Genomic DNA, 19,327 nt, shown 5'->3' with positions numbered 1-19,327 from the left:
AGCTCTAAGGAATTAAGCTTGAGTAAAACAATCCCACCTTGGAATATGTAGCCGTCTTCTTATAAGAGATATGAGTCTTCACCAGGATGCATGTATAAAATATAGAGCAGAGGGGCGTGGCTTGATTAGTGCCGAGAGCGGTTGCATGTCTGCGGAGCCCCGGTGATTCATAAGATAAAAACCTAAGTTGCACCGCAGATATCGCCGCAGACCAACCCCAACAGTGTTCCTGATACCGGGGAAGATACGGGGAAATGCTCCAAGAAACTTAAAACTCACTCAGGTGATGGCCACCGAAGTTTCAGAGAACTCTTCCACATGCGGCCTAGATCCAAGATGGCGGCACCACCTGACAACCCCAGTTTCTATCCTGCTCCCAGGACCTTTTGGATGCCCCTGACCCTATACCTCACTTACACCCAGAGGACCCAGAGGACTACGGAGCTCTGGCCACCAAAGGTGACATTATGGACCTTGTGGTCCACATCTGGGCCTTCTTCCGAGCTGATTTGGCGGTAGTCCAGGAGGAAGTGACGGCGGTCACAGATAGAATCAAAGGCAATGGAGCAGGACATCACCTCGCTCTCGCAAAACCAGGCCAGTACGATGGAAAAGGTACGCCAGTTACAGACCTCCCTCACAGCTCTGCAGACGAGGCTGGACGCGATGGATGATGCACGCGACGCTAGAACCTAGAACCTTAAGGTCAGAGGAGTAGAAAATTGGTTATCCCTGAGGAAGAACAGCATTTCTTCAGACACCTTTCGCTGCCTCACTACTGCACAGACAAACGAACCACGCTCTCACGGATGGCAACCACCGACTCCCCAAGTCTCCAAGGGCACCTACTCCGCTTCCATACAGGATGTACTCAAGACCAAAATCCCATTTGAATTTGAAGGTATGCAATTTACCTTCCTACAGGACTTGTGCAGAGCCACATTGGACTGGAGGCGTTCAGTCCAAGGAGTCACGATAGCACTCAGAGAGGCCGGCATCAACTACAAACTACATCAACACACTTCCTAACTCACCCCATGCCCCCAGTCATTCTATGAGGGTCAATATGACCCCCATTAGGCATAAGGGAGAATAAAATCTCCCGAATGCCCCTATTCACAATGCCTCGAGTAGGGCCATGTCTACTAAACAGTGATCAGCCTGTGAGCAGCGCTCTTAAAGCTTTTTTTTTAACTCCCCTTCCGACTGCAATGCATTTTATTGTGCCCCTAGTCACCCCCAAATGCCCCTAGGCCTCCCATTTTACCTTTTTTACTAACTTTATTTTGTGCCCGGACCTAGGTTTTGGGCGCCGCCATCTTTATGTGGGCAGATGAAGGCCCTGTGGGACACGTCATCTGCCCACACTAGATAGCTCTGAAATTCCCGTGCATGCCCAGTTAAACACTTGGACATTCGGATGGGAATTTCATAAATTGATTTGTCAGAAATACGAATTAATTAATAGAAATTTCAAATGAATGAACGAAGACCTCTTCGTTCATTCGTTTAGTTTATTACAAGGAGGGAGCTATCGGCTCGTGGCTTCCTCCTTGTAAAATGTGAAATTAGAAGCGGCGGGAAACAGTGCTCACCGCCACTTCTTAGTCCCCCTACTCCCCCCAGTCATTCTATGACGGTCAATATGACCCCCATTAGGCATAAGGGAGATTAAAATCTCCAGAATGCCTCTACTTGCAATGCCGCGAGTAGGGGCATGCCTATTAAACAGTGAGCAACCTGTGGCTGCTCACTGTTTTAAAAAAAAAAAAACCTAGAAAAATAATAAATGGGAAGACATAGTGTCCTAGCCCAGCTCCTGCGAGTGGGGGCTATTTAATGGAATAGGGGACCTAGAGATCCCACCCCCAGCACCCACCCTTGGGCCACTGCCTGCTCACTGTTTAGTAGACATGCCTGTACTGGCAGTATAGTGAGTAGGGGCAAAGGGAGATTTGCCTTCCTCCAGAAATCGCGTAGATTTTTCAACGAGAACTTTCATGCTATAACGGAGGCAACATCGTTTTCATATTAGCAGCAATCGATGTGGAGCCACGGGCTCATCCCTCTTTCCTGAAGACATCGCTGATACTTTTCAGAAATGTTTTACCTCCCTATATAACATCCTTGGGACGTAAACGGCTACTCATCGCGGGCGTCGGCAGGTGGTAATAGCTGAATACCTGCGTACCCACATCAGGTCCAAGTTGGAACAAGATGCGGTATCTGTACTGGATGCAGAGATCTAATTAAATGAGATTCAAGAGGCTCTCAAGGAATCCAAGACCTGGAAGGCCCCAGGCCCAGATGGGTTCTCACTCAAATATTACAAAGTCTTTGGGGACCTTTTAGTGCCACACATGTTAGCCTCATTTAACACCTTCATGGGGCAGAGGAAACTGAATCTTTAACGGCGCATATCACTGTACTCCCCACGGAGGGGAAAGAACCAGAACTATGCTCCAGCTATAGATAGCTCTTCTCAATTGTGATGTTATGATTTTAGCCAAAGTCCTGGCCAGTCGCATGAAAACTGTCTTGCTCTCGTTAGTCCACCACAATCAATGCGAACTCATCCCAGGGAAAGGAGCAAAAAAACAACACCATCCGGCTTCTAAATATCCTTCACCTGACGCAAACCATCAAATGACCAATGCTTATCGACCGATGCCAAGAAGACATTTGATTGGGTGGACTGGCTGTTTATGAATATGACACTCTGGATGATGGATTTTGGAGATAATTTCTGCAAATGGGTGCAAGCATTATACACGAACATGACTGCAAGAGTGCATATAAGTGGGAGCCTGTCAAACTTGGTTGTAATCTCGACAGAATGAGACAGGGATGTCCCCTGTCCCCTTTACTTTTTGACATCCCACTCAAACCATTTGTGGAAGCAATTAAAGATAACAGTTCAATGCATGGCTGCAGATATCTGGGAACTGAACATAAGGTCTTGGCATACACCGATGACTTGATGTTCTATAAAGAAAAAGCTCTGATTTCCATTCCTAACTTGCTGTGCAAACTCAACATATGGGAAGTTAAGCAATTACAAGCTGAACCTTAATAAATCTTAGGTGATGAAAGTATCCATATCTCCAGGTGTTATGAGTCACATTAAACGCAATTACCAAATTATGTCAGGAAAAACTTAAAGGAGCACTGTAGGGTCAGGAACACAAACATGTATTCCTGACCCTATAGGGTTAAAACCACCATCTAGCCCCCCTTATCCCCACATGCCTCCATAAGTATAGAAATCTCACTTGTATTGAAGTCTGGATCTGCTAGCTCTGGCTCTGTTTCCTTTAGACCTGCCCATCTTGCTGACATCATCAGAATCAGAATACTCGTACCTAAGGCATTCTTTATGTCTTTGAACTCAGCACTGGTTTGATATGTGTGGAAGGAGAGGAGGCCCTGATTACGAATGGAACAAGTCATACTACCAAAGCAGGAGGGGGGGCCTGAGATTGCATTCTATCTATCTATACCCACCAACAGATCTTAGAAATGTTTGCCTCTCTATTTCATATCTGCTTTTACAGCTGTGAAACTTTATAATGAAGCTTAATGCTTATTTTACAGCATCACCAAATGTCACCACATCAGGCATGTATCTATCTATCTATATATCTATCTGTCAATCTATTTATCTATCAATCTATCTATCTATCTGTCGATCCTATTTCTTTCTTTATGTGTAGATGTAGACAAAATGTCTAATTTGACAGATCACATAAATGGTGTGCCTATCTCATATATTTTGAAACTTTATAACTAATATATTTTTTTTATTTTACAGCATCACCAAATGTCACCACATCAGGCATGTACCTAAAAATTAAATTATCTGTCTTTCTGTCTGCCTGTCTGTCTATCTATCTTATATATCTAATTGATCTATCTATTTATCTATCTATCTATCTATCTGTCTGTCTGTTTTTCTGTCTGTCTGTCTGCCTGCCTATCTATCTTATATATCTAATTGATATATATATCTATCTATCTATCTTATCTATCTATCTATTTATTTATCTGTCTTGTTGTCTGCGTGTCTGTCTATCTTATATATCTAATTGATCTATCTATCTATCTTATCTATCTATCTATCTATCTATATATTTAACTATCTACCTCTCTTTCTATCTATCTATTTATTTATTTATCTATATATCTATCAATTATCTATCTGTCTATCTATCTATCTATCCATCCATCCATCTATCTTTCTTTCTATCTGTCTATCCATTATATTTATAAGTATACATCTTTGTGTGTAGCGATAGACAAAAAAGAGTTGTAAATAAACTGGCCACTAACAAATCTTTGCCTTTCTTTCTCAATCTTGCATTTGCTTGTATAACTGTGAAACTTTATAACTAAAATGATTTCTTATTTTACAGCATCACCAAATGTCACCACATCGGGTATGTATCTAAAAATTACATCTATCTATCTATCTGTCGATCCTATTTCTTTATGTGTAGATGAAGGCAAAATGTCTAATTTGACAAATCACATAAATAGTGTGCCTATCTGATATATTTTAAAAACTTTATATACTAATATATTTTTTATCTATCTATCTATCTATCTATCTTTCTTTCTTTCTATATATCTGTCTATCTATCTATCTATCCATCTATCTTTCTTTCTATCTATCTGTCTATCTATCCATTATATTTATAAGTATACCTCTTTGTGTGTAGAGATAGATAATAAAGAGTTGTAAATAAACTGGCCACTAACAGATCTTAGACATGTTTGCTTCTCTTTCTCAATCTTGCATTTGCTTGTATAACTGTGAAACTTTATAACTAAAATGATTTCTTATTTTACAGCATCACCAAATGTCACCACAACAGGTATGTATCTAAAAATTACATCTATCTATCTATCTATCTATCTATCTGTCTATCTTATCTATCTATCTGTCTTTTTGTCTGCATGTCTGTCTATCTTATATATCTAATTGATCTATCTATTTTATCTATCTATTTATCTATATATTTATCTATCTACCTCTCTTTCTATCTATCTATTTATTTATTTATCTATCAATTATATTATATTATATATTATATATTATATTATTATATTTATCTGTCTATCTATCTATCTATCTATCCATCTACCTATCTTTCTTTCTATCTATCTGTCTATCTATCCATTATATTTATAAGTATACCTCTTTGTGTGTAGAGATAGACAACAAATCTTAGAAACATTAGCATCTCTTTCTCAATTTTGCATTTGCTTGTATAACTGTGAAACTTTATAACTAAAATGATTTCTTATTTTACAGCATCACCAAATATCACCACATCAGGCATGTATCTGAAAATTAAATTATCTGTCTGTTTGTCTATCTATCTTATATATCTAATTGATCTATCTATTTATCTATCAATCTCTTTCTATCTATCTATCTATCTATCTATCTATCTGTCTGTCGATCCTATTTCTTTCTTTATGTGTAGATGTAGACAAAATGTCTAATTTGACAGATCACATAAATGGTGTGCCCATCTCATATATTTTGAAACTTTATAACTAATATATTTCTTATTTTACAGCATCACCAAATGTCACCACATCAGGCATGTATCTGAAAATTAAATTATCTGTCTGTCTAGCTATCTTATCTATCTATCTATTTATCTATCTATCTATTATATTTATAAGTATACCTCTTTGTGTGTAGAGTAGACATGTGCAATTCGTTACGATCCGAATGTGAATTTGGCCGAATTTCGGGCAATTCGGACATTCGGGTACTTCCGAATGTCCAAATAGATGAATTGCCGAATTGCTGAATGGTTGAAGTCCCGAAATTCCGAAATTACCGAATTTCCAAAGTGTCGAATTCCCAAAGTGCCAAAGTGCCGAAGTTGCTGAATTTTCCAAAGTGTCAAAGTGCCGAAGTTCCGAAGCACAGTATTGCCTAAGAACTAATATACTTACCCAGTGGAAGAATGAGGAATGTTACACTGTATACATTTTTAAATAAAAAGTATACAAACATAGCCAGGATTCAGCTGTAAGCATTTGCAACACTTACAACAATCAAGTAACATACATTCATATAAAATGTAAGTTACTTAGACAGTCAGTGTAATGACAGGAATGAATAAGTAGATAACTCCCTAATTCCCACGGTGAAAGACCTAAATTGGTGCTGCGCGAGTGAGGGCTTCTAACCTGAAGGGGGGACCTATTGCCCCCCCTGGCCCCTACCCCTGAATGGCGGGTGGGGGCCCTACAGTAAAATAAGGGGGGGGGACCTAATGTATCTATCTGTCTGTCTGTCGATCCTATTTCTTTATTTGTAGATGTAGACAAAATGTCTTATTTCATACATTTTAAAAACGTTATAACTAATATATTTTAATTTTACAGCATCACCAAATATCACCACATCAGGCATGTATCTGAAAATTAAATTATCTGTCTGTCTGTCTACCTGTCTGTCTATCTTATATATCGAATTGATCTATCTATCTATCTGGCGATCCTATTTCTTTCTTTATGAGTAGATAACTCCCTAATTCCCACGGTGAAAGACCTAAATTGGTGCTGCGCGAGTGAGGGCTTCTAACCTGAAGGGGGGACCTATTGCCCCCCCGGCCCCCACCCCTGAATGGCGGGTGGGGGCCCTACAGTAAAATAAGGGGGGGGGGACCTAATGTATATATCTGTCTGTCTGTCGATCCTATTTCTTTATGTGTAGATGTAGACAAAATGTCTAATTTCATATATTTTAAAAACTTTATAACTAATATATTTTAATTTTACAGCATCACCAAATGTCACCACATCAGGCATGTATCTGAAAATTAAATTATCTGTCTGTCTGTCTAGCTATCTTATATATCTATCTATCTATCATCTATCTATCTATCTATCTGTCTATCTATCCATCCATTATATTTATAAGTATACCTCTTTGTGTGTAGAGATAGACAATAAAGAGTTGTAAATAAACTGGCCACTAACAAATCTTAGAAATGTTTGCCTCTCTTTCTCAATCTTGCATTTGCTTGTATAACTGTGACACTTTATAACTAAAATGATTTCTTATTCTACAGCATCACCAAATGTCACCACAACAGGTATGTATCTAAAAATTACATCTATCTATCTATCTATCTGTCACTCCTATTTCTTTATGTGTAGATGTAGACAAAATGTCTAATTTGACAAATCACATAAATGGTGTGCCTATCTCATATATTTTAAAAACTTTATAACTAATATACTAATATATTTCTTATTTTACAGCATCACCAAATGTCACCACATCAGGCATGTATCTGAAAATTAAATTATCTGTCTGTCTGTCTAGCTATCTTATCTACCTATCTGTCTGTCTTTCTGTCTGTCTGCTTGCCTGTCTATCTTATATATCTAATTGATCTATCTATCTTCTCTATCTATCTATCTATCTGTCTATCTATCTGTCTTTTTGTCTGCATGTCTGTCTATCTTATATATCTAATTGATCTATCTATTTTATCTATCTATTTATCTATATATTTATCTATCTACCTCTCTTTCTATCTATCTATTTATTTATTTATCTATCTATCAATTATATTATATTATATATTATATATTATATTATTATATTTATCTGTCTATCTATCTATCTATCCATCTACCTATCTTTCTTTCTATCTATCTGTCTATCTATCTATCCATTATATGTATAAGTATACCTCTTTGTGTGTAGAGATAGACAACAAATCTTAGAAACATTAGCATCTCTTTCTCAATTTTGCATTTGCTTATTTAACTGTGAAACTTTATAACTAAAATGATTTCTTATTTTACAGCATCACCAAATGTCACCACAACAGGTATGTATCTAAAAATTATATCTATCTATCTATCTATATATATATGTATCTATCTGTCGATCCTATTTCTTTATGTGTAGATGTAGACAAAATGTCTAATTTGACAAATCACATAAATGGTGTGCCTATCTCATATATTTTAAAAACTTTATAACTAATATACTAATATATTTCTTATATTACAGCATCACCAAATGTCACCATATCAGGCATGTATCTGAGAATTAAATTATCTGTCTGTCTAGCTATCTTATCTACCTATCTGTCTGTCTTTCTGTCTGTCTGCCTGCCTATCTATCTTATATATCTAATTGATCTATCTATCTTATCTATCTATCTATCTTATCTATCTATCTATCTATCCATCTTATCTATCTATCTGTCTTTTTGTCTGCCTGTCTGTCTATCTTATATATCTAATTGATCTATCTATCTTATATATCTATCTAGCTATATATCTTATCTATCTATCTATCTATCCATCTTATCTATCTATCTGTCTTTTTGTCTGCCTGTCTGTCTATCTTATATATCTAATTGATCTATCTATCTATTTTATCTATCTATTTATCTATATATTTATCTATCTACCTCTCTTTCTATCTATCTATTTATTTATTTATCTATCAATTATATTATATTATATTATATATTATATATATTATATTATTATCTGTCTATCTATCTATCTATCTATCTATCCATCTATCTATCTTTCTTTCTATCTATCTGTCTATCTATCTATCTATCCATTATATTTATAAGTATACCTCTTTGTGTGTAGAGATAGACAATAAAGAGTTGTAAATAAACTGGCCACTAACAAATCTTAGAAACATTTGCATCTCTTTCTCAATTTTGCATTTGCTTGTATAACTGTGAAACTTTATAACTAAAATGATTTCTTATTTTACAGCATCACCAAATATCACCACATCAGGCATGTATCTGAAAATTAAATTATCTGTCTGTCTGTCTATCTATCTTATATATCTAATTGATCTATCTATTTATCTATCAATTTCTTTCTATCTATCTATCTATCTATCTATCTATCTATCTGTCTGTCAATCCTATTTCTTTCTTTATGTCTAGATGTAGACAAAATGTCTAATTTGACAGATCACATAAATGGTGTGCCTATCTCATATATTTTGAAACTTTATAACTAATATATTTCTTATTTTACAGCATCACCAAATGTCACCACATCAGGCATGTATCTGAAAATTAAATTATCTGTCTGTCTAGCTATCTTATCTATCTATCTATCTATCTATTTATCTATCTATCTATTATATTTATAACTATACCTCTTTGTGTGTAGAGTAGACATGTGCAATTCGTTACGGTCCGAATGTGAATTTGGCCGAATTTCAGGCAATTCGGACATTCGGGTACTTCCGAATGTCCGAATAGATGAATTGCCGAATTGCCGAATGGTTGAAGTCCCGAAATTCCGAAATTACCGAATTTCCGAAGTGTCGAATTGCCAAAGTGCCGAAGTTGCTGAATTTCCGAAGTGTCGAAGTGCCGAAGTTCCGAAGCACAGTATTGCCTAAGAACTAATATACTTACCCAGTGGAAGAATGAGGAATGTTACACTGTATACTTTTTTAAATAAAAAGTATACAAACATAGCCAGGATTCAGCTGTAAGCATTTGCAACACTTACAACAATCAAGTAACATACATTCATATAAAATGTAAGTTACTTAGACAGTCAGTGTAATGACAGGAATGAATAAGTAGATAACTCCCTAATTCCCACGGTGAAAGACCTAAATTGGTGCTGCGCGAGTGAGGGCTTCTAACCTGAAGGGGGGACCTATTGCCCCCCCCCCGGCCCCTACCCCTGAATGGCGGGTTGGGGCCCTACAGTAAAATAAGGGGGGGGGGACCTAATGTATCTATCTGTCTGTCTGTCGATCCTATTTCTTTATTTGTAGATGTAGACAAAATGTCTTATTTCATACATTTTAAAAACGTTATAACTAATATATTTTAATTTTACAGCATCACCAAATGTCACCACATCAGGCATGTATCTGAAAATTAAATTATCTGTCTGTCTGTCTACCTGTCTATCTATCTATCTATTTATTTCTATCTATCTATCTGTCTATCTATCATCTATCTATCTATCTATCTATCTATCTATCTATCTATCAATCCTATTTCTTTCTTTATGTGTAGATGTAGACAAAATGTCTAATTTGACAGATCACATAAATGGTGTGCCTATCTCATATATTTTAAAAACTTTATAACTAATATATTTTAATTTTACAGCATCACCAAATGTCACCACATCAGGCATGTATCTGAAAATTAAATTATCTGTCTGTCTGTCTACCTGTCTATCTATCTATCTATTTCTTTCTATCTATCTATCTGTCTATCTATCATCTATCTATCTATCTATCTATCTATCAATCCTATTTCTTTCTTTATGTGTAGATGTAGACAAAATGTCTAATTTGACAGATCACATAAATGGTGTGCCTATCTCATATATTTTAAAAACGTTATAACTAATATATTTTAATTTTACAGCATCACCAAATGTCACCACAACAGGCATGTATCTGAAAATTAAATTATCTGTCTGTCTGTCTGCCTGTCTGTCTAGCTATCTTATATATCTAATCTCTATCTATCCATTATATTTATAAGTATACCTCTTTGTGTGTAGAGATAGATAATAAAGAGGTGTAAATAAACTGGCCACTAACAGATCTTAGAAATGTTTGCCTCTCTTTCTCAATTTTGCATTTGCTTGTATAACTGTGAAACTTTATAACTAAAATGATTTCTTATTTTACAGCATCACCAAATGTCACCACAACAGGCATGTATCTGAAAATTACATTATCTGTCTGTCTGTCTGTCTACCTGTCTGTCTATCTATCTTATATATCTATGAAATCTAAATTTGCTGTATATAGAACACTTTTCATGATATGTTGATCTGCCTATAAATCCTATCCTATTTTACAACAAATATGACAGCATTAGGAGTGCATTTCAAACGTAATCATTATCTATCTATCTATCTATCTATAAGATAACCTATCTATATCTATCTATCGATCTATCCAGAAATACAAAAACTAATTTCATGTAGGGCACTTCACCATCCACTGGGCCCCTTCCCCGTCACGTGGTACCCCACACTTGCGCCCCCCACACACCCACAACAGCCACCAAACATGTATGAACAAGGATATGATATTTTATTTTGACAGAACACAACTATTTATTTAACAACATATTGCTACTATTTACACACACTAGAAACACAATGACACATGCACACATCTAGAAACACAATGACACATACACACAATGACACATCCATACACCTTATCACTTAGATACATACACTGGCACTTACACACACACTCAGATACATACACTGGCACATACACACACACTGGAACACACACACACACTCACTCAGATACACACACTGGCGCAAAAACACACTTAGATTCACTCAGAATCCCACACTGACAATTAGATACAAACAGTGACACTCAGATACGCACACATGCAAACTTACAATCTGGCATACACACACACTCAGATGCACAAAATCGCATACACACAAATACGCACACTGACACACATACAAAGATACACAGACTGGCACATACACGCACAGATAAACACACACATACATGCATGCTCATTTTTTTGTATTTGCAGCCACCATTCTGTTAGCTTACCTTTTGTGTCCTGGAGGGACTGCTTCCTGTGGTGGTGCGGCCACTTCCAGCTGCCTCTAGCCTCGTCCTCCCTCTATTCCTCCCATGTGGCTTTCTTTGAATATGGGAGGAAGTGACAAGCTATCACTACCTCTCTGCCGGCTGATATCACAGGGTCCTAGTGATATCAGGGATATATTGTATATGATTTGCGGCTGTCAGTGAGCCATATCCAAAATGTCTCGGAACTACCAGGAGACTTGGGATGTCTTTCTATATATCTACTTTCATTCATTTTATCTTCCTGTGTTTTTATTTCCAATACATCTAAAATTATATATTTTTTTTACAGCACTTCTAAATATGACAACATCAGGTATGTGATGCAAAATATCTATCTATCTATCTATCTATCTATCTGTCTCTCTATCTATATATCTATCTGTCTATCTCTCCCTCTCTATCGTTCTCTATCTATCTATCTATCTATCTATCTCTCTATCTATCTGTCTCTCTATCTATATATCTATCTATCTGTCTATCTGTCTATCTATCTGTCTATCTCTCTCTCCCTCTCTCTCGTTCTCTATCTATCTGTCTATCTATCTATCTATCCGTCCATCCATTTTGCCTATACTGAATCTACTGAACATAATTTCTCTACAGCACCCGTTCCCACCTCAACCACCACAGGTACAAAATTGTTAATTATTTAATCAATTTCCATGTAATATCGATGTACTAATGTCAGCAAATGAGATTACTGACTGCTGACCCGGTCTACACCAGCCATGCATGCCTCAAACTGCATTTTATCCCATTAGCAATCTTAAGGCGATGCTGCCTGAACCAAAACCACTAAATAATAATGAAATGGTTTTGTGTGTAGATGCTGTCCTTTACTAAGAAAAAGTTAAACAGTAAAGATCAATTGTCAAAGGTTTTCATGTTCTGCATTATCACACACATCCCGATGATTCCCAACACATTGGTGCCAGATGCCATTGAGATTTTGGATTGGTGAATCACAGTGATTGCTGCACACATGTTGTATGCACTTGATGCTTTTCTATTATAATCATGCCTGGTGCATGGATTTCCCATTAGTGTATTTTATACCTATTTTATTTTACACTCCCCTATAGTGGATCATATCCCCATTTTTGTGTGCCTTACAACCCATTGTGTGTCTCTTGTCCTCCATGTGTGTGTCTTACTCCTTAAACAACTTTGTGTGCCTGTTACTTCCCCACCAGTACATTTGTGTATATTACATTCCCGCAGCCCCTTTGTGTCTCTTACTCCCCCTAGCTTATTTATGTGTCTTTTACTTCCCCCATCCCTTCTATGGCCCTTACTTCCCCCCAGCCCCTTTGTGTGTTTCTTACTTCCCCCAGTCCCTTTATGTCGCTCTTACTTCTCCTACCTCTTTTATGTGTTTCTTACTAACTCCAGGTCATCTATGTGCTTCTTACTTTCCCCAGCAAGCCCCTCTTTTACTTTCTTACTTCCCCCCTGCCTCTCTGTGTGCCTCTTACTTCCCCCAGCCAGCCCCTTTTTTTTTGTTTCTTACTTTCCCCCTGCCTCTATGTGTTCCTCGTTATCCCCTAAGCCCTTTGTATGTCTCTTTCCCCCTCCCCCCCCCCCCCCCCCAGTCCCCCCCCCCCCCATTTCCCTGGTGCTGGATTACAGGTAAACTTAAACTTAAACACTGTCAGGTTTATTTCTAAAAGTGAGAACTTAAGCCCAAAGTAGTTAAAGGAGAAAAAATGCTTCCAGTTTAGCTTCTTTGACGATATATTTCACTTTGAATGCTTGACAATTCACTGTAATAAATAGCTCTGCAAGAATTTCCATAGAATGTTTTCTGAAATCTGATTATAGAGACTACTGTTATAAGTGTTACATTCTTTGAATTATTTTTCATTCTCGTCTGACATAACATAACACTGAACCGGAATATAATTTGATCTTTTACAGAGCCAGTGCTAAAGTTCTGGGGTGTAATTCTAATCTCTATAGCTGTTGCAATCATTTCTGTGGCTGCAATCGTTGGGCTGTGTTTCTACTGCAGTGTTGTAAGTTAATAGAAAGCTTAAAACAGCGACGCTGTTCTCGTGCAATGACTGCTCATGTGATCTACATATATATTAAATAAAAATGTAATGTAGTGAGAATATCACTTGGACACAAATATAAATTAATCTAAATTGTGAAATGGCCAGATGCTCTGTTTATGGTTGGTTGTGAAGAAGCGGTTTATATTTTTAGAGATGCTGTTTCATAAGTATACACCCAGAATGTGTGCATGGTGCACACTTATAGGAAGTGGCTATATTATACCAAGTATACAGAGAATAGGAAAACCTCTATAGTATCCTGCTAATAACCCCTATAGTATACTGATTGTACTTGGATTCCTCACCTTTTCCCCCTTCCCTGACAGCTAAAATGCAGCTATAGTCATAGTATTGGACAAGAGAAGGGTACTTCCATTTTCAGATCTATCTATCTATCTATCTATCTATGTATCTATGTATCTATCTATCTATCTGTCTGTCTGTCTGTCTGTCTGTCTGTCTATCTATCTATCTATCTATCTAGAAGGGCAGAACAGAGTCCTACATTGTGTTTCTCTGCATGGGGAAGTTAGTCTTGGAACAAAAGTGATGGCAAATGGTTGTTTATGTGTTGTTGCAATTACCCTTTATAATGCTTTGCTAGGTAAAATTAAAGTTAGCATACGTAAACAACATCCTTTTTTTGTCAGCCCGGCTTGTTTTGCTTTTTTACAATATTCGTGTAGACTACTTTTTTTTCTCAGCAATAACAAAAAAGAAGCATGGGTAAATACATCCAACTTAGACAAGTTCACATTTAAATGACAACAGGAAAAATAAAAAAAATAAAATAAAAAGTATCAAATGAAGTACATAATGCAAGGTATAGCAACACCATCTTTATTCCAAAATCCAATCTTAGTAGATATATTCAGCCTGCTACTCATGTATGACCCAGAAAAAAAGGTGGTGGTGGGGGATAACTAAATAATGGAATAGAGTGGAAATATGGGAAAAAGAGTGTCAATGGACATGTGCGACTTAGCACAGGTCACGATGTCAGCACCAGGAAACTAAGTAAGCGTGAGGCTATACGAGTCCACTGAAGAAACTGATTTGTCTACATCTGTGAGTTTCGTGACTTAGTCTAGCCTGGGCATCAAATCTCCAAATACTTATCAGATCGGTCACACAAAGCAGCTACAGGCTCCGCCATGGATCTCATTTCTTCAACACGCACTAAGCTTTGCTGAAAATTCAGAGCTACGCACTGATTTTAGAGGGCAGAGATAAAGGATTTGGCCGATGTCAATAACTGCATGGATAGAGACGTCATATATTTAAATAATGGCAATCTAGAATTATGAAGAAGCATATCTGCCATTGAAAATTCAGCATAAATCCTTTGGTATCCCTGTTTTTTTGTTTGTTTTTTATTTATTTATTTTTTTTGTAGTGCATAGACATAACACAAGCAGGCAAGAGGTACCCCAAAGGCATTCCTCCAGCTTTTCCCACGCGAAACAAGCGGGGCATAAGAGTAACACAATTTTATATTTTTAAACAGGTTTGAGCATACTTAAAATTACGGTCCAACAGTACAAGTAGTTGTAGCATTGTGTTACACGCTGAGCTATACAAGCCTAAAAATTGCCTAATGTAATTGCGTTTATAAGTATATTAAATGTTACGTCCCGTCTATGGCATTGCAGTTTTAAGGGTGGTTAACGGTAACATTTGTACTCTGTTAGCTACTGTGCGAGTCTGCGGTTTAATAAAGAATTAAGATTAACCTGACAGGTAACCAGTGGTTTACGGTATGCAATTATATGACATTACTAAACAGGCATGGCACTGAGTAGGCTTGGCCTCGACAGGTCTAGCGTTAAAATAAAAATTTGGTCAAATGCATATATCAAAAGCTTTGTACGAATCAAAATAAAATTAAACTGACTTTAACCTTCTACAGTGTAGCTTATGAACTGTACGTTGCATTAAAGGCTAAATTGGACAAGTCTATCGAGTTAATTATAAAAGGTTAGGTGTTGCACTGAGGTTTTAGTCCTGTATTGCACGGCTAGCGGCCGCAGCGGTGGGCCTTTAGACCGTCATCCGATGCCACTATTATGTTTCAGTAGGTATTCTTTAGTGCTTGCCGACCCAGTGTCTCCTCTCACCCTGGTGCTGGTCCCATACAAGCGTTGGTTCTTAATCTGGGCCAGTGCTGTCGGGTACGGTGTGGGAAGGTTCTGATATCTCTGCTGGTTAAGACCTTGCTGACGGTCGTCTGTACTGGCATGGTATGCTAAGGATCTCTCTTCCGTAGCGTGTGCCGGGATTCGGACTCTGTTGCTGCGGGCCTTGTGGGTGCTAGTCGTTCGTTGTCTCCCTGGTGTGGGTCATACGTCTGGGTGCTGTCTCGGCTGTGTGAAGCCGCGAAGCATCGGGGGCGGGGGACCCCTTCTGCCCCGGGGTTGCATGAGGGCTGGTGTGTGTAGGCCACGAGCCTGGAGACCGGTGTGGTCCAGGCTCGACCCTTTCGGGATGTTGCAAGGAATTTTGCCTGGTCGCTTGGGTCTTCGCTTTGCCTTTCCCCGCTTGTGTGGCCGGCACCTCTGGGGCTTGCCCCTTGTTGCTCTCAGCCCGGGAGGGCTTGTAACGTGAGTGTCGGAAGCTTGGGTGTTTGCGCTGCCCTGAAGTGGACCCTCACACACCCTTCTGCCATCGGCTCTGGTCGTAGTATGGGAGATTCAGTGTGGCTTTCCCGCCTGCAGGCGTGCTTCCAGCATGTCCCAGAAGCGGTCAAAGATAATAGTAATGGGGTCTTTTGCCTGTTCACCTGTGTGTGAGGCACCAGGTTGTTTTCGGTGCTTGTCAGGTGGCATTGGCTGATAATGCTCCGCCATCTTGGGTGTTCCCGTCGCCGCGTGTCTTCGAGAGGTCTTTGTACCTGTCGCTTGGTGCTGGGTTCGGGACACTCCCTTTAACGGGGACCGGGATATCCCCCGCCGGTCCATAGGGGGTGCATGTTTCACGCTCTGGTGTTGCTTTCAGCATCTGGCGGGAAGGCGGACGTCCTTCCCCCGTGCTTTTGCTAGGCCTCATACCGTTGCCGCGGTTCCCGGACGAGACTGGTGTCGAGTTTGGTACCAGCACCTACAGGAGAGCTTCCTCTAGCCGGTAGGCTGATTTGCGGTAGAATTTCAGCGGGTTTTTTCAGGTTTTTCGTCGAGTTTGGGTCAGCTCGGCGGCGGCGGGAGCTCCTGTAAAGTGCGTCTGGTCAGGATGCCTGTCCGGCTCCGCCCCCTGGTATCCCTGTTTTTAATGTGTAAAGTAGTTGATTCATTTTTTAAAAGAATTTAAAAAAATGTTTTTTTAAATGAACAGAAAAACAAATACTCTGTAATGTTTCTGCTTTCTGCTCCCTTCCTTGTTTCTTCCTAACTTGGCAACAAGAAAGATATTGACTAAACGATTTTCAGCCAGTCATTCTTCTCCCATACTAGTGCATGTAACTGACAAATCCACTAATGAGCAGTAGATTTGAATGGTTTTGTAAATGAAAGTTTTTGAGCAGGTATAGTGGTGTATGAAAGGAATGAAGTGGTGTGCGTGCTGTGGCCCTGTAGTATTAACCCTGCAATGTAAAACCTCACAGTTCAGTAGAAACGACAACCATTGCAGGGTTAAACACACCTAGATGCTGTCTTCTAGATAGCCACTAGAGGCGCTTCCTATGCAGCAACCTTCTGAAACTTTGTCACGTGATGTTCGATGTCCTCGAGTATGTTGAACGTCATCAAGTACTGCACATAGGAAAGCACTGAATTCAATGCTTTTTTGAGAAGGATTTGATTGGGTACACACTGGTGCTCACAGTATATGCATATCTCGTCCACTATGCTTATCGATGAGGAGTATTGATTTAAAAAAGCCTCCAGGATGACGTCACAGGATGCGAAGTGGGAAGAAGCCTTGGCACTGTAGTAAAGGGAAGTAAAATACTTTTTCCCCCAGTTTTATATTGCAAACGGGAGGAGGGGGATTTGCATCCCTAACACTATAGAGTTCCATTAAATGCAAGCCAAAGCATTACTGCTCATTGTTTTACCTGGGAATTTCGAAATGCCTTGGGCAGTCACTTTACCTTTGGGTAGCTAAATGTTGAATTAAACTTTGCATTCAAACAAGTGATGTTTATTGTCAAAGTTACATAATTTTATGTGGAATTACATAAACTTTGTGTGGAATATTTATTAACTTTGATCTCTTCTCTTTGCAGGCATTATTGTAAGAAACTGAAGCCCGTACACATCAAGACATACAATAACATTATACTATGAAAGAACGAAACAAAGGAACAAACAATAAGCTTTTCCTCTTTAAATGTTTTGTTAATGTGTTTTTGTTTATGTTTTGTTCTCCTTTCTGTCTTTCTCGATATTTAATTTTGTATGCCCTCTATTCCCACCTCTATTCCCACCTCTGATCTCATTACCTGTGGGAATGTACTGGGATTTAATATTTTGCCTGTCATTTATAACAATATACCGGCTATTTTAATTTTTTTTTTTATATATATATATATATAAATATAAATTAAATACAATATACGGTAGCAGAAAATAGTTTAAAAAAAAAAAGATAGTAATGTATAATTGGTTGCTTAAAATGCACATGTATTTTTATCAATACGTCTTTGTTTAATGCCAGACATTTACAAGTATTTCATTCTCAAACCAGGCTATTAGAATTTCTGTTAGTTTCTGGCAAATTAAGGCTTGTGCACTTTTTCCTGGTCAGCCTTTCCAAAAAAAAAAGATTTTCCAGGCAAGAGGGTTCAGATTGAAACGTCTTCTGTAGCAAATTTGTGAAAATGCAGCAATGAGTATGAACTTTCTATTGGTTGTCATGGTAACTGCTAAATTTTCAGAACTATGCCCCAATGTGACTCTTTATACATCACTCTATGCCCTTATTTTCTAAATATTGGGTAACAACATAACAGTATTTGCCTGCATATAAACTAACTTTGTATGTGAATCTATGTCCAACTATGTATACCTCTAGCTTCTACATAGTTTTATGAGTAATAAGCAATGCAATAAATCGAAAGTTATTTATGTTTCCAATGTCTTTATAGTATCTATAATAAAAAAACGAGTCAGCTGTGGTACAGATAGTCAGTGCTGCCTCTGTCTTTGAAGGGAAACTGTCACTTTGGAAATTAAATTATGGAATAAAAAAAAAAAAATATGTATAACTTGTGTTAATTTTCTATATTGTTGCTACAGGGCAGCCGCTGCTAACTAAACTTTTCAGAGTAGGCACCTGCCTACCCACATGGTAGGTGCCTATTCTAGTAAATATAACAGTGTCCGGTTGGGGCCCGGGGTTAACTGGCGCCATGTTCTAGCAGCCAGGGTATGACGTCGTATCTCACTATTTCATCTGCATCACTAGAGGTTGCACATGGGAGCTGTGCTGGGAGAGCACAGTTATCTCAGTGCCAACCACAGGCCACCAGGGAGAGGATCCACTCAGCAAGGTAGGGAAGCTGAGTGGATCTCATTATTCATTTTTTTTTAAGTGTATATGTGTGTGTCTATGATTGTGTCTGTGTATGAATGTGATTTTGTGTGTATGTGTCTGTAAATGCGTGTTTCTGTGATTATGTGTGTGTCTGTGA

The 19,327-nt window shown here is 38.2% G+C and overlaps 1 long non-coding RNA gene across 1 annotated transcript; it reads left to right on the top strand.

The window, feature by feature from the left end:
* The first annotated feature begins 11,927 nt into the window (after nt 1-11,927).
* Nucleotides 11,928-18,181, top strand: LOC134568755 (uncharacterized). The gene is made up of 4 exons (XR_010084056.1): nt 11,928-11,954; nt 12,245-12,271; nt 13,559-13,656; nt 17,921-18,181. It is a non-coding gene; the product is annotated as an uncharacterized LOC134568755 (long non-coding RNA).
* The last annotated feature ends 1,146 nt before the right edge of the window (nt 18,182-19,327 follow it).

This window comes from Pelobates fuscus, chromosome 7 (genome assembly GCF_036172605.1).
Source record: "Pelobates fuscus isolate aPelFus1 chromosome 7, aPelFus1.pri, whole genome shotgun sequence".
Lineage (NCBI taxonomy): Eukaryota > Metazoa > Chordata > Amphibia > Anura > Pelobatidae > Pelobates > Pelobates fuscus.
Note: the sequence above shows the minus strand (reverse complement) of the source record. Positions and strands in the feature narration are given on the sequence as shown.